The following is a 7,742-nucleotide window of genomic DNA, read 5'->3' as shown; positions in this document are numbered from 1 at the left end:
TAGCATCGCATTACCCCCAGGTCCCTTTAATTTGTGGTGCTAGTCAGTTTGGTTCTGCCAACCCTGTAGGTGTGTTGCGGGTTGCTCGTCCCAAGGTGGAGCATTTTACGTTTCTCGACAATGAACTTCATCAGGTTCTGATCCACCCAACTTACTAACCTGTCTAGGACCACCTGTAACTGTAGCCTATCTTCAAGCGTGACCACACTTCCCCATAACTTAGTGTCATCCACAAACTTGGCCAGTAAGCTCTTCACCCCCACATCTAAATCATTAATAAAGATGTTGAAAAAGTACTGGACCAAGCACTTTTGCCCATTTCTTGCCACACAGATCCGCTCACTATGACTCTCTGGGTCCTATCCTGTAGCTAGTTCCTCACCTACCTGACTGTCCAATTTTCTCATGAGGACATCGTGGGATACTAAATCAAAGCCCTTTTGGAAGTCTAGGTATACAATGTCAATGTGCTCTCTTGTGTCCAGGTGGCGAGTTACCTGTTCATAGAAGGAGATGAGGTTGGTAAAGCAAGAGCTGCCCATGATGAAGCCATGCTGGCTGTCATTCAGAATCTTACCTTCTGCAAGCTTATCGCCGATAGACTCCTTGATGAACTTTTCTAGGGTTTTCCCTAGGATGGAAGTTAGGCTGACTGGCCTATAATTACTCAGGTCCTCCCTCCTGCCCTTCCTGTGGATGGGCACAACATTGGCCCTCTTCCAGTCCTCAGGGACTTCTTCAGAGTGCCATGAGTTGTGGAAGAGTTTTGCCAGGGGTTCCACAATGACTGGCCAGCTCCTTCAGCACTCGGATGAAGATCATCTGGTCCTGCTGACTTGTATACATCTAATTTTATTAATTGGTCATGCACTAATTCTATGGCAATAGCAGGAAAGTGATTATTCCTTCCGTGGTCATCCTCTACACTACCTGGTGTAGTTTCCCCCTTGGTCCAGTGAAAGACCAAAGTGAAATAGTCATTCAGGAGTTCAGCTTTCTCCTTTAAACCAGCTCTTCTGAGTTGTTGAGCAATGGCCCCACACTCCCATTTGTTTTCTTCCTGTTTCCTATGTACCTAAAGAAGGACTTCTTGTTGTCCTTGATTCCTGTTACTAATCTAAGTTTGGTCTCTACTTTATCCTGTCTTATCTGTTCCCTGCAAATGTGGGCTGTCATGGAATAATCCTCCTCAGGACCTGCCCCACACTTCCATTGTTTATAAGCCTCTTTCTTCCTTCTTAAGAGGAACATAATTTTCCTGTTTAGCCAAGAGGGCTTCCCAGCCCTTCTGTTACCTTTTCTCCGCGTGGGAATGGACTTCTTTTGTGTTTCAAGGATTGTGTCCTTAAGGAACAACCACTCTTTATGCACACCTTTTGCCTTCAGTCCCTGCTTCCACAGCCCTTGCCCTACTAGTGAACTAATCTTGTTGAAATTTGCATTTTTCAAATCCAAGATTTTCAATCCTGATATCCAATTTTTCTGCCTTATGTTGGACAGTGAACATGATGGTTCATGGTCACTGTCGCTCAGACTTCCTTCTATATTTAAGTCGGTCACCAGGTCATCTCCTTTGGTCAGAACCAAGTCTAGCAAATCATCATCTCTGGTTGGTCCATATACCTCCTGAGTCAGGAAAAGCCTCTTGATACAGGTCAGGAAGGATCATGACCATTCTAACTTGGCCAAGTGTTCCTCCCAGGAGATGTCTGGATAATTAAAATCACCCATGACAACCATGTGACATGCACGGGCAGCCTCAGTCAATCCTCAGGTTAACTCCAGATTGAGTTCCTCCCCCTGGTTTTGTGGTCTGTAGTATACACCTACAGTTAGGTCTCTCTCACTGTTTTTCCCCTCCCCCTAACTTGACCCAAAGGGTTTCAGGCTGTCCATTTCTGAAGCCAGTGTGGGCCTCCAAGGAGGTGTACTGCTCTTTCACATAGACCAATGCCTCCACCTTTCTTCTCCATCCAGTCCTTTCTATGCAGGGTGTAGCCCTTTATAGCTTCACTCCAGTTATGTGAGGAGTCCCACCAGATCTCCATAATGGTGTAATCTCTACTATATCATAATGCACACTGAAGAGTAGGAGGGCTAGCTCCTCCTGCTTGTTCCCCATGATCCTGGCATTAGTATATAGCCACCTGAGTCCTCCTACTGAGGCCCTCACCTTCCTATCCTGCTGATGGATAACTATTCCCTCAGCTCCCACAAGAGTGGCTCTCCCAGTGTCTATATCTACTGGGCTTACTTGTATGTTGGTCCCTGGACATGTTTGAATTTATGTATCCCCATCCCTCAGCAATCTTAGTTTAAAGCCCTGTCCAGAAGATCAGGCATCCTCGCCACACACAGGGACTTAGTTTCCTCATGAGGTGGATGCCATCACTTCCCAGGAGTCCTCTCTCCCTGAAGTGCATGCTGTGGTCAAGGAATCTGAAGCCTTCTTGGTGGCACCAGCTTTGGAGTTGCCGGTTCACTTCCTCAATGCACCCTTCCCTTTTGGGACTGCAGCCTGCAGCAGGGAGCACAGAAGAAAAGACTACCTGGGCTCCCAGCCTCTTGAGCCCAGCCCCCAGAGCCCTGTAGTCACTCATGACCCTGTCTGGATTGCTCCTGGCCATGTCATTAGTTCCCACATGGATGAGGAGCATGGCGTAGTAGTCTGGCCATGTCATTTCCCACATGGATGAGGAGCATGGAGTAGTAGTCAGAGGGCCAGACAAGCCTGAGGATCCTCTCTTCTACATCTTGGATGTGAGCCCCTGGGAAGCAGCAGAGCTCATGGGCTAAGGGGATCTGGCTGGAAGATGGGTCCCTCAGTGCCCTACAGGAGGGAGTGCATCACCACCAATACCTTGCACCTCCTCTTAGGGATAGCAGCAAGCTGCTAACCTTCATCCTCTCCCGGTGTCACCATCGGAACCACCTCATGTGTTGGGAGGGGAGTGTACCTATTGTGCAGGGCCGGGGAGGAACAGCTCTGACCCTCCATTTCATGGAGCATGAGGTAACTGTCTTCCAGGTCACTCTGGGTATCTCTTCTTGGTTAGCCATCACATTGGCTACCATCTCTGTCTCTTCTTCCTTCTTCTGGAGAAGGGTCTGGCAGTAGCCATCAATTAAGTCTTTGTGGGCCCTGATGGTGCGCAGCTGATGAATCTGCTCCTCAAGCTCCACACCCAGCCCTCCAGAGACTCCACCAGGGAGCATACCCCACAAGTGGGGGTTCTCCCATGCTCAGTTGCCATCAGCTGCACCAGGCAGCTCCCACGGTCCAGGGCCTCAGGCTCTGTCTGGGTGAAGGTTTTAGCAATGCCAGGATGCCTACAGGTATGACGAGTCACTGCCATTGCCAAGAGCGATTGTATGGTAATAGGCTATGCTACTACCCGTGAACTTGCCTGTGAACTGCCTGCAAACTTCTTCCCCTGCTTGCAATCCTGTTCATTGGCTCCCTGGTCACAGGCTCATAACTTATAAATGTCTGGAGTGTTGCACATGAACTTAAGTTTTCAGAGGATCACATTCATAGCTTTAAAAAAATTATTTCTGATAATATTTCATTATTACACAACTAAATATAGCATAATATAAGTTGTGAAAATAATGTTAGTTTACATTTGAAAAAAATTTGCTGTGGCACTTTGGGATTATTTAGTAAGAAAAGGAGAGACAACCATTTTAGCATTAACTCTAGATTGGGTAAATTCTTGAGGTTTTAGTGCATTATACATATATATTCTTTAAGTCAATACTACCTTCATTAAAAAGGTTTCATTGACTGAGAAGTTGCTAGGGGAGACAATGTAACATGCCTCTTCTAATGTATGTAAAAACTATTGGATGATATATTATGCATTTATTGTAGATTCCCCCTATATATTCCTTATAGGAAATGTGGTTTATAAATTATAATACAATGAACAAAGCAATAAAAAGTTGCAATGGATTTGTGTATTAAGCCACTTGACATTTGGGTAAATCCCTCAACTGGAAATATTTCTCCTTTCAAACCAGCTCCCCTCCATTCTGACAAAGAGGCCACCCACTCAGTGACATATGAGAAGGTTTTTTAAAATGACCTGTCAGCAAGACACACATATGTACTTAACTAATCATGATAAAAGGGTCTGAAATTTGCTAGGTTCCCAAAATGTATGATAGAAGAAAAGTGCTACAAGAAAACTATACAATGCATTATTTCCAGATGGTCAGTAAATGGCATGTTTCTTTAAAAATGCTAGAAAAGCAATTTCTTACAACATTTAAGATAGTTCAAGTGGCAAAAGCACATAAAGGAAACAGCATTAAACAACAAAGTGGATGGTTGGGCAGAAGTAGAAGCTTTCGTGGCTGCAGAAAGGAGAGCAAAGGTCAGAATCTGTCTCCTTTTAAAGTTATTTTAAATAAAGTTTTCAAACTATAATGCAAGTATAGTACACCATAGAGCAAAAAAGGACATCCAAGTGAAATTATCTTTGTTTTATTTAACAACCTCAAGATCGAAACAGGTTACAAGAGAGCTTCAGCTTCCAAGACTTTCATGCATGTTGACTGAAAACTTTCCCCACAACAACTCTCATAGGAATTTTAAGTTCCCCAACACTTCCTGAAACATAACCTCTTATTTTTCTTCTTCTTCCCCTTGTTAGAGTTATGACTGAATCCACCTTAGGCTTACATCCTTTGAAGTGAAAGTTACTTAATGAAGTTTTTACAAAAAGACCTGGTAATAGGTTATCTGACTTGAGGAATGGACAGTTACTCTGTGCCAAATTTAGATTGTTCAGCCCAACAAGCATTTATTATATCCATCTTCTACAAGTTTCCTAGGAGTCAGGTTTTGCGCTTATTTTTATTTAGACAAAAATACTTGAAAAAGAATAAGTCATTGAATCTTTCTAATAAAATCAACAATTTAGCAAAATTGTGGCTTTGGTGTTTGTTCTACCCCCAAAATACAGTGTCTAGTATGGTCAGTTTTGAAGATAACTGTTCTGTGGAAAAAAATAAGAAAGGTCCTGTGTTGATCCTTAAGTTATTTTGTTCTTATTAGTGTACAACAGAATTCCAGCTTCATCCTCCTTTGTCTCTTTCTGTATATCTATTTTCTTTCTCTCCTACCTAAGATGCCACCCATAATGTATCACTCATATTTTTCTTTAAAAATGTCTCTGTGCCTACTTCCATGTTACCCCTTCTGAATGGTATCATTCCAGAAACTATTTATTAAACTTCTGCCCTTGCCTACAAAACAGAAACTCTTCAAAGCAAGCCTTAACCACAGGTGATTCAGCATTCCTGGGTGCATCTACACGTGGCACTACGTTGCCGTAGTGGTGCACTCCCTCGGTACAGTAGATTGCTATGGCAATGTAGCAGCTAAAAATAACTGTGCACCACTGACATGGCACAGTACAGGTGGTTACTGTGCCATCATTTAGTATTTCCAGAAGGAAGTAATAAATGACTTTGCAATAACAACGGTTCCATAGGGGCATGTGTAGACGCAACCCCTATCAACTAATAGTATATTTTGTAGTTCGTGCCAGAGCAAGTTGCAGACATTTCTCCTAGCTAAATAGAAAGCATCACATTTTCTAATACAATTTGCAAGGTGGCATACTGACATCCTGAATCTGGTGAACCTTCATCTGGTATTGATAGGAATGAGAAATTCCTGACCAAGCTTGTTGTAATTTGAAGTAGTACCAGAATTCATGCCTAAATAGCCCATGAACATAAAAGGAATACAGGGAATTCAATCAGTTTCATTGCTATGTAGTTTAGTGTGTGTACAGAATTAAAATACTTTATATTTTGTGAAATTAGATATATCTTTTATCAAATTCAGGGATTTTCTTCAGTTAGTCATTAAAAAATAGTTTCCACAATTTTCCCACCACAAGACTGTTCCCACAATTCTTTTGTGTGCCAGAAAGAATTATATTCAGCTTGCCTTTGAATCTGTAGTTCTCTTTTCTTTTGTTCTAAAATGATTTTCCTCTACTTTCCCATGATGAAGTTCCCTTTGTGTTGTGGACTGTATTAATTAACCCTAACCAATTCATGCATCTTTTTCCTCATATACATTAATTGACTATTTGTATTTTACTTTCCTTTTTTCCCCCTCAGAGTTCTCTCCACTGCTCCATCAACATCACATTTTGGTGAGGTGCACTTGTTTAATATCACTTAAGAGAAGTAAGCTTTGTATTTGACTCAATAGAGCACATCTTCTCTGATTATAGATGACAAGTCTAGTAACAATGTAACATGCAGACCTACTGCTTAGAAAGTGATTGTTATTTCCTGTTCCCCAGCAAAAGTGGGTCACAGTTTACAAAAAATTAAGCTATGACAAGGATCAGAAAAATGACCAGGATCAGTATTTTCTGAGTTTCGGGGTAGTGTTAGGGGTGTTGGTTGTAGCCATGTCGGCAGAAGGACATAGGCAGACAAGGCTCTTTGGGTAAATCTGATATCTCATATTAGACCACTTAAAATAGTTGAAAAAATTATTTGCAAGCTTCCAGGTACAAACACCCTTTTTCAGGCAGAGGGATCATGTTGTTTTCTCCTTTAAATAATAATGAGGCAGAGGGGTAGTGTTATGTTCCCCCCTTTAAATAATAATCAAATGCAAATAAATTGTAATAGCAATACAAATAACTTTATTTCTATTAACTTAGTATCTGGCTATTATCTAATCAGCTTGAGCATCTGACAATAGTTTCCACATCCTCAACAACCACAGTGATAACATGCCAGCTCTTTCTCTCTCATTGTTTTTTCTCTTTAGTAACCTGTTTGGAAACATCTTAACAACCATCAGCACGATCCTCTGTTTGCGGTCCATGTTTTTCAGTTTCAGTGGCACACACTACTGCTTCTGAGACTGTTGGAGAACCATCACTGGAAATCTGATGGCCTCAAGAAACTGACCACTAGTGTCCTCCTGAGGGTTTTGAGGGTTTTTTTTAGGTATCCTCTGTTCCTTCTGTAGGACTGGCCCTCATGCTGGCAGAATATACTTAATGATCTTGATTTGAACTATATAGCTGTTTGGCAAATCGCCAATTCCTTTTGTGTCTTTGAAATCCCTGTTGTAGTAGTTTATTTATTTAGTTACCCTAAGTCCAGTTCCTTTACAACAATTTCACAGATAAGGGACTGTCTTACATGTATGACATTTCCTAGACATTCCACTAATGTGATGTAATGATTTTTCCCCACCCTTCTCCAATTCCTCCTTCCCATAAATCTTTCATGACCTTTTAGACCCATTAGACTAGGCCTAGGTGGGCTTGATGTTGCGTGTAAAAGACTATATCAAAGAATTTCTGAAAAAAACTGTTGGAAAATTTGGGGACTTTACTTATCAACACAACTGGAATTTCCTGGAGAACATACTTTCTCCTGTTTCCCATGTGTTAGTATTTGTTACTATTTCTAACAGCTCAATTTAAAAACATGTACTAGAGTAGTATTTCATTAATAAGAGATAATCCTCCCTTTTAATAATGCAGTAGGGTTAGATAGAGAGAGAATTGAATAAGGTGAGAAAGAGAAAGTTTTCTAGAGCAGTAGCTGAAGTATGGGGAAGAAGCAGGAGGAACTCGCCCTCCTCCTAGCTGTCACCAGCCCTGACATAGTAGGGATCACAGAAACGTGGTGGGACTCATCGCATGACTGGGCGGTGAGTGTCAAGGGCTATAGGCTATACAGGAGGGACA

The 7,742-nt window shown here is 41.9% G+C and overlaps 1 long non-coding RNA gene across 1 annotated transcript in view; it reads right to left on the bottom strand.

The window, feature by feature from the left end:
* Window positions 1–1,002: 1,002 nt before the first annotated feature.
* The window catches only part of LOC109319682, a 37,368-nt gene continuing 30,628 nt past the window's right edge, over window positions 1,003–7,742 (bottom strand). Inside the window, exon 5 of the long non-coding RNA XR_002103589.1 lies at window positions 1,003–1,013. This is a non-coding gene — a long non-coding RNA (uncharacterized LOC109319682). The remainder of the gene's footprint in view (window positions 1,014–7,742) is intronic.

Source organism: Crocodylus porosus, unplaced genomic scaffold, assembly GCF_001723895.1.
Source record: "Crocodylus porosus isolate Cpor-Errol unplaced genomic scaffold, CroPor_comp1, whole genome shotgun sequence".
Lineage (NCBI taxonomy): Eukaryota > Metazoa > Chordata > Crocodylia > Crocodylidae > Crocodylus > Crocodylus porosus.
Note: the sequence above shows the minus strand (reverse complement) of the source record. Positions and strands in the feature narration are given on the sequence as shown.